At 41.3% G+C, this 19,863-nt stretch overlaps 1 protein-coding gene and 1 pseudogene across 7 annotated transcripts in view; both read left to right on the top strand.

The window, feature by feature from the left end:
• The window catches only part of RBFOX1 (RNA binding fox-1 homolog 1), a 2,489,097-nt gene that overhangs the window by 21,905 nt on the left and 2,447,329 nt on the right, over positions 1-19,863 (top strand). The gene's annotated exons all lie outside the window — the stretch shown is intronic.
• LOC100600370 lies at positions 8,302-9,076 on the top strand (annotated as a pseudogene).

Raw genomic sequence — 19,863 nt, 5'->3', positions numbered from 1 at the left:
CCTGGCCTCTTCCATCTTGTCTTCTTCTCTCCCAGTAGTTTCTTCATGAAGAGGCCATGTGCTATATTCCATGAGATATTTCACACTCAAAGAAGACTTCTTTTATACTCTTTTGATAATTTGTCTGGGAATCATTGTGTTGACTTATAAGGGAGTTTGTAATAAATACAGTAAAAGAGAAACACACAAGTTATTTTGAGACAACAGAGAAGGGAGAAACCAATTCTATTAATATTTGGGGTTAGCAGGGAAGGCTTAGTTAAGAGGTAACATTTGAACTAAGCCTTGAAATAAGGGAAGGATTTGGCCATGCAGCAATGGCGAGAGAGTAGAAGCAAGACATGATGGTTAATGTTATGTATCAGTTTGACTGGGTTGTGGGGTGCCCAGATATTGGGCTATACATTATTCTGGGTGTGTCTCTGAGGTATTCTGGATGAGGATAACATTTAATTGGCAGACTGAATAAAGCAGATTGTCCTCCCCAGTGTGGGTGAGCCTCATCCAATCCACTGAAGGCCTGAACAAAACAAAAACGTAGAGTCACAGAGAATTTGCTCTCTTTACCTGATTAGATTTTAGCTGGGACATCAATCTTCTCCTGACTTTAGATGTGGACTCGAGTTGGAACTATATCATTGGCTGTCCTGGGTCTCCAGCTTCTTGGCTGCAGACTCCAGGACTCCTTAGCCTCCATAACCATGTGAGCCATCCCTTACAACAAATCAATCTGTCTCTCTCTATGTGTATAGCTCTACCTCTATCTCTCTGCTCTTTGGAGAACCTGGAGTAATACACAAGGTTATATTAGAGTAGAGGGTGACCCAAGGAAAAGCATGGAGGCAGAAAAGTGCAAAGAGGGTTTGGGGAGACTGGGGTCCTGATGGGGAGTTTGGATTTCACTGTGTGTAGCATGGAGAATCCTTGAAAATATTCAAGAGGTGAAAATTGTATTTGTGGAAGAACACCAGGAGTATGTGAAAAGAAAAACACTCACTCCATTTTAACTCTACTGAAGGGGGCATCAAAGGGATGCACTGGGGACATGGGTTGGAGGGTAGTTGAGGCCATATCTGGAGGATCTTTACTTCTAGGCTGAGTCTGAAGTTCTCTTTCTGGGGAGTGGGAGATTACAAATCTTTGAGCTCCACTCAAGAGATGGTTTTGCTAACAATGGCAGGGTGACGGTGGTGGTGGTGGTGGTGGTGGTCGGAAACTGGTAGGATGAATTCTAATTGGGCTTCTGTTATTCTAGCTGAGAAAGGTGCGGAATGGACTTCCAGTAGAATAATACAGATCTGGCAATCAACTGCATGGAGGAGGTAGTTATAGGTGATGAGATGGCTCAGGGACAAAGTTTGGTAGAAGGAGAAAAGATACTAGGCTGGTACAAAAATAATTGCTATTTTTGCCATTACTTTTAATGGCAAAATCCACAATTACTTTTGCACCAACCTAATAGGATGGAAACTTCAGAGCCGTCTGCGACAGAGGGTTTGATGAAGATCAACAAAGTTTGGGAACACAGGAAAGGAGCGGGGAGGGTAATGACTTGAGGGCATAGCAGGGATAATCAAGGTTTTTCTTGTTAGCAGGTGGAGACTTTAGCATGATTATATGTTAAACGCCGGGCACATACATGGTGCAAAATATGAGTGAAATGATAAGTGAAGGTGGTGAGTCATGGGAGTTCCAAGGGAATGGGTGATAAAGGGACGTCTCAAATGAGGCGCAAGTGGAGAAGGTACCTTGGGAAAGGAGAAGGATGCTTCTCCTTATAAGATGGGAAAGGCAGCCAAGAGGGTCAAGATACAGTGATCTAGGGGTGAGATGGAAGTGAGTTGAGAGAACTCAACTCTGAGTGGGCTCCGAAACCCCTAGGGATGGGTTTGGGGGGCTTTGAGATATGGAAGAGGTTCAAAGTCTATTGTTACAGCAAATATGGTTTGGAATTTATTTGTGATGCTTAAAAATATTGCTGAACAGAAGTGAAGTCTACCCTAGAGTTGGATGGTGAGATTATTTAGTGGAACTACCAGATCCATGTTGTGATTCTTTCCAGTGTCATTCAGCAGCCCTTGTGCAGTTGCAAGGCAAGTCATCAATGGGGTATGGAAATTTTCCAGGTGGGTGTGGTTGAAGGCAGGGAAGAACGAGTTTAGGAGCACATTACAAGAAGAAGGTGACTGTAAGGTCCAGGCTGAGCAGGAAGGTAAAGCAAGAAGGAAACATGAGGTTGTGAAGAGAAGTTTAGAGGGATGAGGAGGCAGGAGAGGTGAACAGTTGCAGGATGTAGCTAGAGTGGCGCTGTTAGATCTTGGGGCCAGAGAGCTTTACAGTGATTATGAAGATCAAGGGACATTAGAATCAAGGTATAAAGAGCCACCGTTTGATGTTGGGATGTGAGGATGCTGCAGGTGGATGTCTGTGCATTGATGGTGAGAACGTGGTTACCCTGGCCCTGCTGGGTCTTTGCTAAGGAGACTGTGCTCTGTTCTTGGGGCCGTTTTCGTCACCTGATTAGAGCAGTGGTCCCCAAATGGTGTTCTTTGGACCATCTGTATAAAATGTTCATGGGTCAAGGATAAAATGGAAAAACAGAGACAATGTCACAGAAATGTGCCCATTGGTGAAAGACCACCAGCCGTCCTTTTTGGAGGATTGTTCTTTATTCTAAAAATGTATATATTCTATTCTATTAAAATTTTTTGTATTTGCATTTTTTCTCCTTTATGAAATGCCATGGGGTAGAAAATTGTAATGTATCCAATTCTCCTGTCTTCATGCATTGCAGTGTGGTGGGGGAGGGGATGTGGCTAGTGTTGGCCAGTAGGCTGGGGGCAGAGGTGCAGTGTGAGACTTCTAGCCTGGAGCATTTAATTCTTAGTACAGGGCTCTCAAGCATTCTTCTCCCTCTGTTCCCTGCTTGGTGATACTCGAGGTAATGCAACCCCCATTAGCCTTAGTCTTAGGGCAAGTTTGATGGGAAACAGAGCACCCCACACCTCCCTGCAGTTGTAGCATGAGTGAGAAAAACAACTGATGTTTGAAGTTACCAAGATTTAGGAGTTGTTTGTTATTGAAGCAAAATCTAACCTATTCTGACCAATCATGGTGGAATTTCTGTGTGTCTGTGTGTCTGTGTCTCTGTGTGTGTGTGTGTGTGTGTGTAAAACTGATAGTTTAAATAAGTTCCTTCTTACCAAAAAGAAAAAAAAATAGCAACCTTATGTTGGTTCTCAAATTAAAAAAATATTTTTACTGGTTTATAAAATAGAAAAATCTGAGAATCTGTAGCTTAGAGAACTACAGTGTGGGATGTCTGTAAAGACCAGGTTATTTTATCAGCTCCTAACACCGCTTTATAGAAGCTTAGCCAAGACTTGGACTATTTCAGTCTTTCCCATTCCACGTTCCATGGACTCTTGAAGAGACATTGATGAAACGGTGCAGCCATGGACCACCCTCATGCAATCCTAGTGGCAGAACCCCCCTTTTACTGCAGAATGAGCTTCTTGCTACAGTGATTCTTGAACCCCTTAGATATATTCTGTACTAATTATATTAAAACATGACCAATGCTTTTGCTTTGTTGTCCCCCAAATTAAATACCTTAATCATGAGAACCCAGAGAAATGGATTTAGTGTGACTCATTCCCAACTGTCAGTAAGAACATAATTAGATTATATTTTTCTCCAGTTCAAATAAAAGAAAATTGACAATAAAATGCTGATCAATATGTGTAGCTCAGGAGGAAGAGCCTGCTTTGAGATGCAGAAGTGTTTGTTTTTCTTCGATCTATATTCTTGAGTAAAGAAAAAATCCATCTCTCTTTCCTAGAGGGGAAGACTTTCAGAGCTGGGCTTGGCAACAGCCTGACTATCAGAGGCTGAATTAAACAAACAGGTACCTCTCTGGAGTGAATGGTGCATTTCCTCTGTTCGGGGGACCGTGCTTTTATGGTGGAGTTTGCTTTCTGTCTTGGTCTCCGGATGTGTGTATCTGTGGGTGGATGTCTGCATGTAAATGGCAGTGTCTACCTGTGTGGGTGTGTACAAAATTCCCATGTGAATCTCAGCTTTGTGGGGATCTTCGGGTCTTAAGCCCAGCAGATGCCATTTGAAGAAAAATCCCTTGAAAATGAGACAGAAAGAATGGAAACCAAATCCTAGCTCTAAAGGCACCAGGCTAAATAAAAAAAAAAAACTCTGGACTTTCTTTGTTTTGGGCGCTACCTGCCTCCAAATGACATTTCTGTTTCCTATGAAATGATCAGAGTGAAAGAGATCCTCAGCACGAAACAGCAGATACTGTGTGATTCCGTGTATGTCAGGGTTTCAGCTGTGACACTGCTGACATTTCGGCTCAGCAATTTCTCTGTTGTATGTGTGGGGGTTCCCTGTGCATTTTAGGATGTTGAGCGGCATCCCTGGATCCCTGGACTCACTGGATGCAGTAACACAACTCCCCCAAAGTAGAGACAACCCCCAGTGTCTCCAGATACCGCCTAATGTCCCCAGGGGGCAAAATAGCCCCCATCTGAGAACTGCTGGTTTCATAAAGTACAATGTCAGGTGAAATAGGTGGAGGCTGTTGTTAGTAGAGATGGAAGAGACCCCAGGAATATCCTGGAAGGGGCTGTAATGTTCTGTTTCTTGAAGTGGGTGTTGGTAATATGGAGATGTTCAGTTTTTTTTTTTTTTTTGAGGCAGGATCTTGCTCTGTCACCCAGGCTGGAGCACAGTGGCACCATCATGGCTCACTGCAGCCTCTGCCTCCTGGGCTCAAGGAGTCCTCCCACGTCAGCCCTCCTGAGTAGCTGGGACTACAGGCATGTGCCACCACTCTTGCCTAATTTTTGTATTTATGTATTTTTTGTAGAGAGGGGGGTCTCACTATGTTGCCCAGGCTGGTCTCGAGCTCCTGGGCTCAAGCAATCTGCTCACCTCGGCCTCCCAAAGTGCCGGGATGACAGGCATGAGCCACTGCGCCTGGCCAGTATGTTCAGTTTGTAAGGAAAGTACTGTGTTGACCTCTTGTATGTGCACATTTCTTTAAGTAATAATTCAATAAAGCATTTAGAAAAATTGGTCATAATAGGAGCGATTTGTAGAGTGATTGGCATGAAAGCTGATCACCTTAATTTGAACTACTCTGAAATGAGCACCAGGGGCCACCAAGAGGAGACTTTCAAGGTGTCATAGCCAAGGAGAGGAGTGTGTTGTGTACATCTCTGCATAAAGGATTTGCTGGTTACATGGAAGGTTGAAGCCTCCTTCTGAGGACAGAGGCAGCAAAGCAAGTGGAAGCCCAAAGCATTGAGCTTTCTAAATGGACTTTGCTAAAATCTTGTGGATGACTCATGCTCTTAACATATACCCATGTACGTATTGTCCATATAAACATTAATTCTGTAACAAGGCCCACACATAAGGGTTTTTTTTTTTTTTTGAGACAGTCTTGCTTTATTGCCCAGGCTAGAGTACAGTGGCATAATCTTGACTCACTGCAACCGCCACCTCCTGGGTTCAAGCAACGCTTGTGCCTCAGCCCCCCCGAGTAGCTGGGACTACAGGTGCACACCACCATGCCTGGCTAATTTTCATATTTTTAGTAGAGACAGAGTTTCACCACGTTGGCCAGGCTGGTCTCAAACTCCTGGCCTCAAGTGATCTGCCCACCTCAGCCTCCTAAAGTGTTGGGATTACAGGTGTGAGCCACTGCTTCTGGGCCCGCACATAAGGTTTGAGTTGAGATAGGGAAACTCTGGCAAGATTGAGGAATTGGGCCACAGTCTCTGGGAAATATGCACAATTTCTGGAATCTTCTCTACTTCCAGAGTCCCCACTTTCTGTCTCCTGTTTATTCAACAAACTTGTATGGAACCACAGTGTGTCTAGAACTTGCCAGTTGTGGAGGATAAAAAGATGATTGAGGTCGGGCACGGTGGCTCATGCCTGTCATCCCAGCACTTTGGGAGGCCAAGGCAGGCGGATCACTGGAGGTCAGGAGTTTGAGCACGGCCTGGCCAACATGATGAAACGTCTCTACTAAAAATACAAAAATTAGCCAGGCATGGTGGCATGCACATGTAGTCCCAGCTACTTGGGAAGCTGAGGCAGGAGAATCGCTTGAATCCAGGAGGCAGATGTTGCCGTGGGCTGAGATCACACCGCTGCATTCCAGCCTGGGAGACAGAGCGAGATTCCATGTCAAAAACAAAGATGACTGAGATACAGACTCCATTAGAGTTGACTCTAACACAAATTAGGTAAGAGCCCAAGGTTTGGCTGGGCAAGTACCTTGATCGGCCTCATCCTGCAGCCTCTACTAGAATGAAGAACACTTTTTTCTTTACCCATGAAAATGTTTTGTGCTTCGTACCTACAAGTGCAATTTGTGTTAATTCTGCAAAATTTGCCGTATAACTATGCCTGTATTCTTAGCATTTTTCTTTTGAGAGATTTTTCAGCACGTCGTCTTTGGACTATGTGGAATTGGAAATTTACTTAGAGTCAACAACAAGTACATGAAAGTCAGTTCTTAGTCAAGAGTTAGGTTTTCAAAGATAGTGGATAAAATAAAAAATCTTGTACAGTCAAGATTATACATGCAAATCCCCTCATCGTTCATAAGGTTTAGCAGTCAGTCTTACCATGGCTCACCAGGTCCAATCCACACTTCTTCCGCCACGATTGGAGCAGAGGGTGATTTTTTTATGAGCAACTCATGAAGTCATTTAGAGGCCATTTGCAGTAGGAGCCATGTGTACTAGAGACCAATCAATGTGCCCTTATGGCACCATTTCTGCCTCTGTCTCTCTTTGTTCTTGCTAAGTACGCATAGTTCATTTTCCATAGATGAAAAGAGCCCAAGTTGGGCCTATACCTAGGAGTAAAATCCTGGGTCGTTTGGTAACTCTATGTAGAATTGTTTGGGAAGTTGTCAAACTGTTTCTCACAGTGGCTACACCATTTTAAAGCCCACCAGCAGTGTATGAAGGTTCTAGTTTCTCTGCATCGTCACCAACACTTGTTATTTTCTGTATTTTTTTTTTTTGAGACAAAGTCTTGCACTGTCGCCCAGGCTGGAGTGCAGTGGCACAATCTCTGCTTACTGCAACCTCTGCCTCCCACATTCAAGTTACTCTCCTGCCTCAGCCTCCCGAGTAGCTGGGATTATAGGCACCCACCACCATGCCTGGCTAATTTTTGTATTTTTTTAGTAGAGACAGGGTTTCACCATGTTGGCCAGGCTGGTCTCAAACTCTTGGCCTCGGGTGATCCACCCGCCTTGGTCTCCCAAAGTGCTGGGATTAGAGGCATGAGCCACTGCACCAGGCCAATTTTCTGTATCTTCGATTCTAGCCATCTGTATGGGTATGACGTGGTATCTCATTGTGGTTTTGATTTCTGTTTCCCTGATGATGAATTTCATTGAGCATCTTTTCATGTGCTTATTGCCACTGATATGTCTTCCTTGGAGATGTGCCATATTTTCATATTCAAAAATGAAAGCACAGGTCCACACAAAAACTTCTACATGAATAATTACAGTAGCATGACTCCTAATAACCCAAAGAGGGAATTAATCCAAATGCCCATCACCAGATGAAGAGACACACTAAATGTTGTCTACCCACATGGTGGAATATTATTTCATCACAAAAAGGAGCAAAGTACATATGCTACAGCGTGGATGAACCTTCAAAATAGATGAAAGATCACATTCTACATGATTTCATTCAGATGGAAATCTATAGAAATAGGAAGTTGATTAGTGGTTGCTTAGGGCTGATAGGGGCATGGGAGGATAGGGGGTGTTAGCTAAAGGGTATGAGGCTTCTTTTTGAGGTCATGAAATGTTCTAAAATTGACTGGTAATGTTTGCGTATATCTCTGAATATATTAAAAACCACTGAAATGTAAAAAATGCAAAGAAAAACAGCCCAAGTTGCAATTTTATTCAACACTTAATTGGCTTTAAAAATAGATTCCAGGCTTGGCATGGTGGCTCACACCTGAAATCCCAGTACTTTGGGAGGCTGCAGTGGGAGGATTGCTTGAGGCCAGGAGTTCCAGGCCAGCCTTGGCAACATGGCAAGACCCTGTCTTTACAAAAAAAGAAAAAATAAATAGCAACTGGGTGCAGTGGCTCACACCTGTAATCCCAGCACTTTGGGAGGCTGAGGCGGGCAGATCACCTGATGTCAGGAGTACAAGACCAGCCTGGCCAACATGGTGAAACCCCGTCTCTACCACAAATATAAAATTTAGCCTTTTGGTACTCTGAGCAGCACCATGGCATTTGTTAAGGACAAGTGCCTTATGAAAGGTGGCAAAAAGGGAGTTAAGAAAGTAGTTAGTCCATTTTCTAAGAAAGATCAGTATGATGTAAAAGCGCCTTCTATGTTCAATATAAGAAATATTGGAAAGATTTGGTCACCAGGACCCAAGGAACGCAAATTGCATCTGATTGTCTCAAGGGTCTTGTGTTTGAAATGAGTCTTGCTGATTTGCACAATGATGAAGTTGCATTTAGAATATTCAAGCTAATTACTGAAGATGTTCAGGGCAAAAACTGCCTGACTAACTTCTATGGCATGGGTCTTCCCCGTGACAAAATATGTTCCATGGTTGAAAATTGTTCAACAATGACTGAAGCTCATGTTGATGTCAAGACCACTGATGGTTACTTCTTTCATCTGTTTTGTGTTGGTTTTACTAAAAAACGCAACAATCAGATACGGAAGACCTCTTATGCTCAGCACCAACAGTCTGCCAAATGCAGAAGATGATGGAAATCATGACCTGAGAGGTGCAGACAAACGACTTGAAGGAAGTGGTCAATAAATTGATTCCAGACAACATTGGAAAAGATGTAGAAAAGGCTTGCCAATTTATCTTCTCCATGATGTCTTCATTAGAAAAGTAAAAATGCTGGAGAACCCTGGCTTTGAAAGGCATGGAGCTTCGTGGTGAAGGTAGTAGTTCTGGAAAACCCACTAGGGACGAGACACATGCTAAAGTTGAATGAGCTGATGGATATGAACCACCGGTCCAAGAATGTGTTTAAATTTCAGACTTATAATAGTGGCAAATAAAAAGTCCTATTTGTGAAAAACAAACAATAAGCAACAATGAAAAAAGCAAAATTAGCCTGGTGTTGTGGTGCATGCCCGTAATCCTAGCTACTCAGGAGACAGGCACGAGAATCACTTGAACCCGGGAGACAGAGGTTGCAGTGGGCCAAGATTGCACCATTGCACTCCAGCCTGGGCAACAGAGTGAGGCTCTCTCCAAAAAGAAAAAAGAAAAAAAAACGTATCCAGGCTTGGTGGCATGCACCTGTATTCTTAGCTACTCTGAAGGCTGAGGTGGGAGGATGGCTTGAGACCAGGAGTAATTTGAGGCTGCAGTGAACTATGATTGTGACACTGCACTCCAGCCTGGACTGCAGAGCAAGACCCTGTCTCTTATACATACATACATACATACATACATACATACATACATACACACACACACACATACATACATACACACACACACACACATACATACATACCTAGGCTCTACCTCCGGTGATTCTGACTCAGTAGGGCTGGGTACCCCCTAGAGATCATGCTGTTCATCTTGTTTCTGGGATGCACTTTTCATTGGGAACTGAGACACTGGCTGTGAGCCTTTCTGTCCTGAGATGTAGAGGTCATGGCGATGCAGGTTCAAGCTTAAGGAGACCTGACTGTGTTAGGTATTGTGCTGAACACCATCTCTTACTCTCACAGCAACATCCCTAGAAGGTTAATGATGTGTCCCTGCTCTACAGATGAGGAACTGAGCTTTCAGAGGAGTTTAGCTTGTTCAAAACTTATTCTTCCTACTGGAAACTTTGTACCCTCTGACTAGTGTCTCCTATCCCCTACCTTTCCTCTACCCCAGCCCCTGAAAACCACTGTCCTACTCTCTATTTCTGTGAGTTCAACTTCTTTAGATTCCACATATAAGTAAAATCTTGCAGTATTTGTCTTTCTTTGCCTGGCTTATTTCACTTAACACAATGTCTTTCAAGTTCATCGATGTTGTTGAAAATGACAGGATTTCTTTCTTTTTTAAGGGTTAATAGTATTCCGTTGTGTGTATATAGTACATTTTCTTTATCCTTTCATCCACTGATGGACATTTAGGTTGATTCTATATCTTGGGTATTATGAATAGTGCTTCAGTGAACATAGGAATGTAGCGATCCCTTCGACATAATGACTTCAGTTTTTTTTTGGTCTATACCCAGAAGTTGTGTTGCTGGATTATATGCTTTGAAATCTATAGCACAGCAGGTTGACTATAGTCAATAATAATGTATCTTGTAAAATAACTAAGAGGGTACATTTCAAATGTCTCATCATAAAAATTGTCAGTAAATTAGGGGATGGACATGTTAATTAGTTTGATCTAATCATTCTACATTGTATGCATATATCAAAACATCACATAAATGTGTACAATTATGATTTGTCAATTAAAATAACGTTAGTTAAAAAAATAAGTAACTTGTTCAAAGCCCCAGTTGGGTTTGATGGAGCTGGGACATGCACCAAGGCTGTTGCTTGCAGGCCCACAGAGTCCTTGGTCCACGAATGTTGAAGCCCTACCTAAGATTTCTACTGAGATCAGTGTAGGGATTCAGTGTCTCAGAATCATCCCATCCTCCAGGGCCCACAAGTCCATGACTGCCGCCTCTATCCCTGACCCTACTGACCTGAAATGTGGCCCCTGCTTTCATTTCCGGGAGCATACAACACTTACACCAAGGATTGATGGGTTTTGTTGACTTCATTTGAGATGTGGGGCTGTGGAGAGGGTCCCATGATCCTTGCTTGGTGTTGGCCAACTCATTGACTTCTCTCCTTTGACTTCGCCCTTCCCTTTTCTACTCACTTCCTCTGTCATGGATTGCTCTGGGAATTCTGAGCCCTGGTTCCTTTATTTTGCGGATAACCTTCACTCTTCTCTGCGATGAATCCCAAAAGTATGTAGTTGAGCTGACTGCAAGGTGCTTGACACGCAAGAGACTCCACAAATGGGATTCGGCCTCTGGAAAGTGGTGGTAGTTCCAGATTTATGTGGATGTTACTTTGTTTTTCCCTATAAAATATATTATTTAAACTATCAAACTGTTGGCTCCTGGATGCAGTCCTTTGCTGGTAGCAGTGGGCTGGGTACTGCCACTGGGGAGAAATGCTGCCCATTTAGAGAAAGAGAAACTGGTTCTCTTTAAGAGACAGAGGGGGGTTTCCAGTGCCAGCTTGTTTGGAGGCAAAATGGCTGTTGTATTAAAATTGTCCAAACTTGGGCTTGTACCTTGTGTGTTTAGAGCTCAAAACCACGATTGCTTTCATTTTTTTTATTTTTTTGGTGGTCGGTTTTCCATCCTTTTGCTTGGCAGGTTTCTGCTAATAGCTTCAACCTCAAGAGTTCCATTATACAGACGCTAATAGCACCTACTATGTGTCAGTCTGTAGTGCCTAGTATGTGCCAGGCATTGGAGACAATATAATGATGAACAAGATAAACATGGCACTTGGAAAAGAAAGTCTAGTTCCCACTCTCAGCCCACCCCAAAGAGAGGCCAGAGTTGGGCTTCCAAAGATCTCAGATGCACTTGCATCATCTTCCCGAAGAGGGAAGGTGAAGCTTTGGTGTCTGAAGAGAATTTGGCTGGACAATCCCCAAGGTTTGGAACAATGGGAAGGAGCTGCCATCTGTGTTTAAGGTGAGAAGTGGGGGAGTGGCTGGATATCAGAGGAAGCCAAGATTAAGAGAAGGTTTTTGTGAGTTTCTATGCATAGTGGAGACCTATTATAGTGAGGGTCCCTGGGGCTGAGCCTGTGGGTCAGTGGAATGATGCTGTGAGGAGGGTCTTGTTATAGCAGATGGCCCATAAAAGACTGATGGATCGTGAGCAGCTGGAAGAATAGAGAGTTTGGGGGACGTAGTTCCTACCTGGCTTTCCAACAGTGTGTAAGCCCAGAATTCTTACATAAGCCCACGGAGAAGGGAAAGGAATGCTGGTAACGACAAGATTGAATTCTCCACCTGCCAGGCATCCAGGGGCTCAGAGCAGATTTAACTGAAGTTACAGAAATAGGAATGTGACATTTCCTACATCCGGGTGTGCTGGAGCAAAATGTATTCCCTCTCAGGTTTGTGGGGAAGGAGAATGCTAACAGACAAGACTCCAGGTTTTCGCTCTTAAACCTGGTGCCTAGAAATGCATTTTCTACTGGATGCAGACAGAAGCTCCATATAGACATACCCATCGCTGCATCTCTCATGCCTTGTGTTCTTCCTAATTTTCCCTTTTTAACCCACAGAGGAAGAAAGTTCCAGCATCACTTCTGGCCTCTCAAGAGTGAGTTAGGTGGCCAGGTGGGGTTGCTCATGCCTGTAATCTAAGCCCTTTGGGAGGCTGAGGTGGGCAGATCACTTGAGGCCAGGAATTCGAGACCAGCTTGGCCAACATGGTGAAACTGTGTCTCTACTAAAAATACAAAAATTAGCCAGGTGTGGTCATGGGCACCTGTAGTCCCAGCTACGCTGGAGTCCAAGACATGAGATTCCTTTGAACCCAGAGTGCGGAGGCTGCAGTGAGCCAAGATTGCACCACTGCACTCTAGCCTGGGTGATAGAGCAAGACTTGGTCTCAAAACAAAATGAAACAAAAAGAAGAGTGAGTTAGGATGAAAGCTTCCAAGTCTCTCTGCCCTTTTCATACGTCTCCTCCCTGGTGAGCAGGGGAGTTGACTTTATTGGCAAGACTGAGGAAATGCTGACTGTATTTCTGCCATGTTCACTTATTGGTGGATGGGTTATTTTGCCTATACTATGGCCACAGGAGCCACCTCTCAGTCCCTTGCATAGTCACCAGGCTTTTTTAGGGCAAGCAGGACAGGTAAGATCTGCCTCTGGCAGAGCCAGCCAGGTCTCCTTGCCCTCTGCTTCCCTTTCTGCCTGTGACTGAATGGGCATGTCAGGGTCTAGCAGGGGATCCAGGAGGAGGAAGCCTCATTAACTTTTATTCTCCATGTGAGATTTTGGTACATGCTTGCAAGGTGTAATGATCAAATCAGGGTCTTTAGGATATTAATCACCTCAAACATTGATCATTTCTTCGTGTTGGGAATATTTCAAATCTTATTGCTATTTAGAAATATACAATAAATTCATTTATCAGGATATAAAATCTATGTATGCAAATCAGTAGCAGTGCTATACACCAACAGCAACCAGGCTGAGAATCAAATCAAACCCTTTTATAATAACTGTAAAAATAAAATACTTAGGAATATACCTAACCAAGGAGGTGAAAGACCCCTACAAGGAAAACTACAAAGCACTGCTGAAAGAAATCATAGATGACACAAACAAATGGAAACACATTCCATGCTCATGGATGGGTAGACTCACTATTGTGAAGATGACTGTACTGCCAAAAGCAGTCTAGAAATTCAGTGCAATTCCTATCAAAATACCATCATCATTTTTTATAGAGCTAAAAAAAAATGCCAAAATTCATTTGGAACTATGAAAGAGTCTGCATAGCCAAAGCAAAACTAAGCAAAAAGAACCAGTCTAGAGGCATCACATTACCCAACTTCAAACTATATTACAAGGCTATAGTTACCAAAACAGCATGGTGGTGGTATAGAAATAGGCACATGACCCATGGAACAGAGTAGAGAACCCAGAAATAAAGCCAAATACTTAACAGCCAACTGATCTTCGACAAAGTAAACAAAAACAAAATAGGGAAAGTACACCCTATACAACAAATAGTGCTGGGATAATTGGCAAGCCACATGTAAAAGAATAAAACTGGATCCTCATCTCTCACCTTATACAAAAATCAACACGGGATGGATCAAAGACTTAAATCTAAGGTCTGAAACCATAAAAATTCTAGCAGACATCATTGAAAAATGCTTCTACACATTGGCTTAGGCAAACAGTTCGTAACCAAGAACCCAAAAGCAAATGCAACAAAAACAAAGATAAATAGATGGGACTTAATTAAACTAAAAGCCTCCTGCACAGCAAAGGAAATAATCAGCAGAGTAAACAGATCACCCAGAGAGTGGGAGCAAATTTTCACAAACTGCATCTGACAAAGGACTAACGTCCAGAATCTACAGGGAACTCTAACCAGCAAGAAAAAAATAATCCCATCCAAAAGTGTGCCAAGGACATGAATAGACAATTCTCAAAAGAAGATACACAAATGGCCAACAAACATATGAAAAAATGCTCAACGTCACAAATAATTGGGGAAATGCATATCAAAACCACAATGCAATACCACGTGTAAAATAAACAAAAATAGGGTTGGGCACGGTGGCTCATGCGTGTAATCCTAGCACTTTGGGAGGCCGGGGCGGGTGGATTGCTTGAGGTTAGGAGTCCGAGACCAGCCTGACCAACATGGTGAAACCCCGTCTCTACTGAAAATACAAAAATTAGCCGGGCGTGGTGGCGGTTGCCTGTAATGCCAGCTACTCAGGAGGCTGAGGCAGGAGAATCGCTTGAACCTGGGAGGCAGAGGTTGCAGTGAGCTGATATCGTGCCACTGTACTCCAGCCTGGGCGACAGGTGGAGCGAGACTCCATCTCAAAACAACAACAACAACAACAACAGCAAAAAACAAAAAACAAAAATGGATGTCGGCATGGATGTGAAAGAGAATGCTTTTACACTGATGGTGAGAATGTAAGCTAGTACCACCACTATGGAAAGCAGTATGGAGATTCCTTGAAGAACTAAAAGTAGATCTACTATTTGATCCAGCAATCCCACTACTAGGTATCTACCCAGAGGAAAGCAAGTTATTATATGAAAAAGACACGTTTGCACACACGTTTACAGCAGCAAAATTCAGTTGCAAAACTATAGGACCAGCCCAAATGCCCATCAATCAATTAGTGGATAAAGAAAATGTGTTATATATGTATATACCATAGGATACTACTTAGCCTCAAAAAGGAATGAAATAATGGCATTCATAGCAACCTGGATGGAGTTGGAGACCATTATTCTAAATGAAGTAACTCAGGAATGGAAAACCAAACATCGCATGTTCTCACTCATAAGTGGGAGCTAAGCCATGATGATGTATAGGCACAAGAATGAAACAGTGGACTTTGGGGGCTCAGGGGGAAGGCAGAGGGGGTAAGAGATAAAAGACTATACATTGGGTAAACTGCTCTGGTGATGGGAGTGCCAAAATTTCAGAGATCACCAGTGAAGAACTTATCTATGTAACCAACTACCACCTGTTCCCTAAAAACTATTGAAATAGAAAAAAGAAATATACAATAAATTGTTATAGTCACTTTCTATGATATTAAACACTAGATCTTATTCCTTCTGTTATATATTTTTATACCCAATAATCAATCTCTTTTCAAACCCCTCCTCATCCCAGCTTCTGGTAACTATCATTATACTCTTTATCTCCATGATACCAATTTTTTATAGCTCCAGGGCACACAAGTCCATAACTGAGGTCCGTATCCCTGACCCTACTGACCTGAAACATGGCCCCCGCTTTGATTTCCAGGAGCGTAAACCACTCGTATAAGTGAGAACATGCAATAGTTTTCTTTCTGTGCATGGCCTAGTTCACCTAACATTATGACCTTTAGTTCCATCCATTTAGCTGAAAATGACAGGATTTCATTCTTTTTTATGGCTGAATACTATTCTGTTCTGCGTATATTCCTATTTGCTTTATCCATTCATCCATTAATTGACACTTAGATTGATTCCATATCTTGTCTATTGCAATTAGTGCTGCAGTAAATATAGGGGTACAGGTATCCCATTGATACACTGATATCCTTTTTTTTGGATATATACCCAGGAGTGGGAGTGCTGGATCATATGGTAGATCTGTCCTTAGTTTTTTGAGAAATCTCTGTTCTTTTTAAAATAATGGCTGTACTAATTTACATTCCCACCAACAATATACAATAATTTTCTTATCTTCAGATACTTGCCAGCATTTGTTGTGCTTTGTCTTTTTAGTAATAGCCATTCTAACAAGTGTGAGATGATATGATGTTTTCATAAACTTGGTGATTTGTATATCTTCTTCTGAGAAATGTCTGTTTGTTTTTTGATAGTTTCTTCTGCTGTGCAGAAGCTCTTTCATTTAATTAGGTCCCATTTGTCAATTTTTGCTTTTGTTGCAATTGCTTTTGGCATCTTCACCATGAACTCTTAGCCCATCACTATGTACCGGATGGTATTGCCTAGATTGTCTTCCAGTGTTTTTATAGTTACGGGCTTTACATGTAAGTCTTTAAGCCATCTTGAGTTAATTTTTGTATATGGTGTAAGGGAGGGGTGTTGTCTTTTCACTCTGTTGATTGTTTTCTTTGATATGCAGAAGGTAGTTAGTTTAATATAATCCCATTTGTCTGTTTTTGTTGCTTGTACTTTTTAAGTGTTAGCCCTACAGTCTTTGTTCTCAAGCAGTTCTCCTGTGTTTACTTCTAGTAGTTTTATAGTTGCGGCTGTTATGTTTAAGTCTTTAATCGATTTTGAGTTTATTTTTGTAAGTGATGAGAGATAAGTGTCTAGTTTTATTCTTCTGTGTTTGGATATCTAGTTTTCCTGGCACCATTTAATGAAGAGGGTGTCCTTTATTCAATGTATGTTCTTGACACCTTTCTTGAAAATCAGTTAGCTGTAAATATATGGATTCATTTCTGGGTTCTTTAGTCTGTTTCCTTTGTTTTTCTGTCTGTTTTAATATGAGTGCACGCTGTTTTGGTTACTATAGCTTTGCAGTATATTTTTAAGTCAGGTAGTGTAAGGCTTCTAGCTTTGTTCTTTTTGCTCAGTATTGCTTTGGGTATTTGGGGTCTTCTGTGGTTCCATATGAATTTGAGCGTTTTTTTTTTTCCTGTTTCTGTGAAGAATATAATTGATAGGGATTATATTGAATCTCTAGATTGCTTCAGGTAGTATGGTCATTTTAACAATATTAGTTATGCCAATCCACGAGCATGAGATGCCTTTCCATTTGTTTGTGTCCTTCTCAGTTTATTTTTTCAGTGTTTTGTGGTTTTCATTGTAGAGGTTTTTGTTTTTTTTTTTTCCCCATCCTTGGTTAAATTTATTCCTAGGTATTTTATTTTTGTAGCTATTGTAAATAGAATTTCTTCCTTAATTTCTTTTTTAGCTAGTTTGTTACTGGTATATAGAGACATTACTGATTTTTGTATGTTGATTTTGTGTCCTGAAGCTTTACTGAATTATACATCTGTTTTTTTAAACTTTTTTTATTTTTTATTTTTTGAGATAGAGTCTTGCTCTGTTGCCCAGGCTGGAGTGCAGTGGTGCAATCTTGGCTCACTGCAACCTCCACCTCTTGGGTTCAAGCGATTCTCCTGCTTCAGCCTCCCAAGTAGCTGGGATTGCAGGCACCTACCACCATGCCTGGCTAATTGTTGTATTTTTAGTAGAGACAGGGTTTCACCATGTTGGCCAGGCTGGTCTCACACTCCCGACCTCAGGTGATCCACCCACCTTGGCCTCCCAAAGTGCTGGGATTAGAGGCATGAGCCACCATGCCCAGCCTAATTTATCCGTTTTAAGAGTTTTTTTGGTGGAGTCTTTAGGTTTTTCTGTTTACAAGTATAAGATTATGTGATCTGCAAAGTGAGACAATTTGACTTTCTCTTGTCCAGTTTGGATGCCTTTTATTTCTTTATCTTGTCTGATCACTCTGGCTTGGATGTCCCATACTGTGTTGAATAAGAGTGGTGAAAGTGGGCATCCTTGTCTTGTTCCAGTTCTTAGAGGAAAGGCTTTTCAGTTTTTCCCAGTGAGTATGATGTTATCTGTAGATTTGTCATATATGCCTTTTCTTATGTTGAAATGTTCCTTCTATGCTTAATATGTTGAGAGTTTTCATGATGAAGGAACGGTAAGTTTTACCAAGTGATTTTTCTGCATCTGCTGAGATGATCAGATAGTTTTTGCCTTTCATCTTGTTGATGTGATGTATCACATGTATTGATTTGTGTACGTTGAGCCATTTTTGCATTCCTGGTATAAATCCCACTTGATCATGGTATATTATCTTTTTCATTCATCATTAGATTCGGCTTGGTGGTATTATGCTGAGAATTTTTCCATCTGTGTTCATTAGGAATATTGGCCTGTAGTTTTCTCTTTTTGTTGTGTCCTTGTCTTGATTGGATATCAGGGTAGTCCTGGCCTTATACAGTGAGTTAGGAAGAGTTCCCTTCTCTTCGATTTTTGGGAATAGTTTGAGAAGAATTGGTGTTTGTTTTTCTTTATAAATTCAGTAGAAATCAGCAAAAAAGTTTAGTCTAGGGCTTTTCTCTTTTGGGAGACTTTTTGTTACTGATTCAAACGTGCTATTCATTTTGGGTCCGTTCAGGTTTTCTGTTTCTTCCTAGTTCAGTCTTGGTAGGCTGTGTATGTCTGGGAATTTATCCCTTTCCTCTAGGTTTTGCAATTTGTTAGCATATGGTTTTTCATAATAGCCTCTAATGATCCTTTTTCTTTGGTAACGGTTGTAATGTCTCATTTTTCATTTCTGATTGTATTTATTTGGGTCTCCTTTCTTTGTTTTTTTGGTTAGCCTCACTAGTGGTTTATCAGTTTTGTTTAACTTTTCAAAAAACCAACTTTTATCTTGTTGATTCTTTGCATTTCTTTTTTGTCTCTGTTGCATTTGGTTCTGCTGTGTTATTTATTATTTTTTCTTTCTACTAATTGTGTGTTTGGTCTGTTCTTGCTTTTTGAGTTCCTTGAGGTGTATCATTAGGTTGTTTATTTGAAATCTTTCTACTTTTTTGGTGTAGGCATTTATTGCTATAAACTTTCCTTCTGGTACTGCTTTTGCTGTATCCCGTAGGTTTTGCATGATGTGTTTCCATTTTCTGTTTAAGAAAAACTTTTGATTTCCATCTTAATTTCTTCACTGACCCAATGATCATTCAATATCATGTTTAACGTCCATGTATTTGTACAGTTTCTGAATTTCTTCTTGTTATTGATTTCAAGTTTTATTCCATTGTGGTCTGAGAAGATACTTGATAAGATTTTAATTTTTAGAATTTTGTTGAGCCTTGTTTTGTGTCCTACCATATGGTCTATTCTGGAGAATGTTCCATGTGTTGATGAGATGATTGTGTATTCTGCTGCTGCTGGATGAAATATTCTGAAAATATCTGTTAGGTCCATTTGGTCTAAAATGCAGCTTAAATCTAATGTTTCTTTGTTGATTTCATGTCTAGATGAACTGTACAGTGCTGAGAGTAGGCTATTGATGTTCTCAACTATCATTGTATTGGACTCTATCTCTCCCTCTAGATTTAATAATATTTGTTATATGTGTCTGGATGCTCTTGTGTTGGTTGCATGCATATTTAGAATTGTTATATTTTGTTGCTGAATTGATCCCTTTATTACCATATAATGACCTTCTTTGTCCTTTTTACAGTTTTTGACTTAGTCTGTTTTATCTGATGTAAGTTTAGCTACTCTTCATTACTTTTGATTTCTGTTTGTGTGGTAAATCTTTTTCAGTCCCTTCACTTTTAGTCTGTGTGTGTCTTTACAAGTGAAGTGAGTTTCTTGTAGATGTTGGGTCATTTTTAATCCGTTAAGCCTGTCTCTATCTTTTAGGTAGGTAATTTAACCCATATTCGAAGTTATTATTGATAGGTGAGGACTTATTCCTGTCATTTTGTTCATTGTTTTCTGGTTATTTTGTATATCCTTTTGATACAGTTTGGCTGTATCCCCAGTCAGATCTCATCTTGAATT

The sequence above is a fragment of the Nomascus leucogenys genome, chromosome 18, assembly GCF_006542625.1.
Source record: "Nomascus leucogenys isolate Asia chromosome 18, Asia_NLE_v1, whole genome shotgun sequence".
Classification (NCBI taxonomy): Eukaryota; Metazoa; Chordata; class Mammalia; order Primates; family Hylobatidae; genus Nomascus; species Nomascus leucogenys.
Note: the sequence above shows the minus strand (reverse complement) of the source record. Positions and strands in the feature narration are given on the sequence as shown.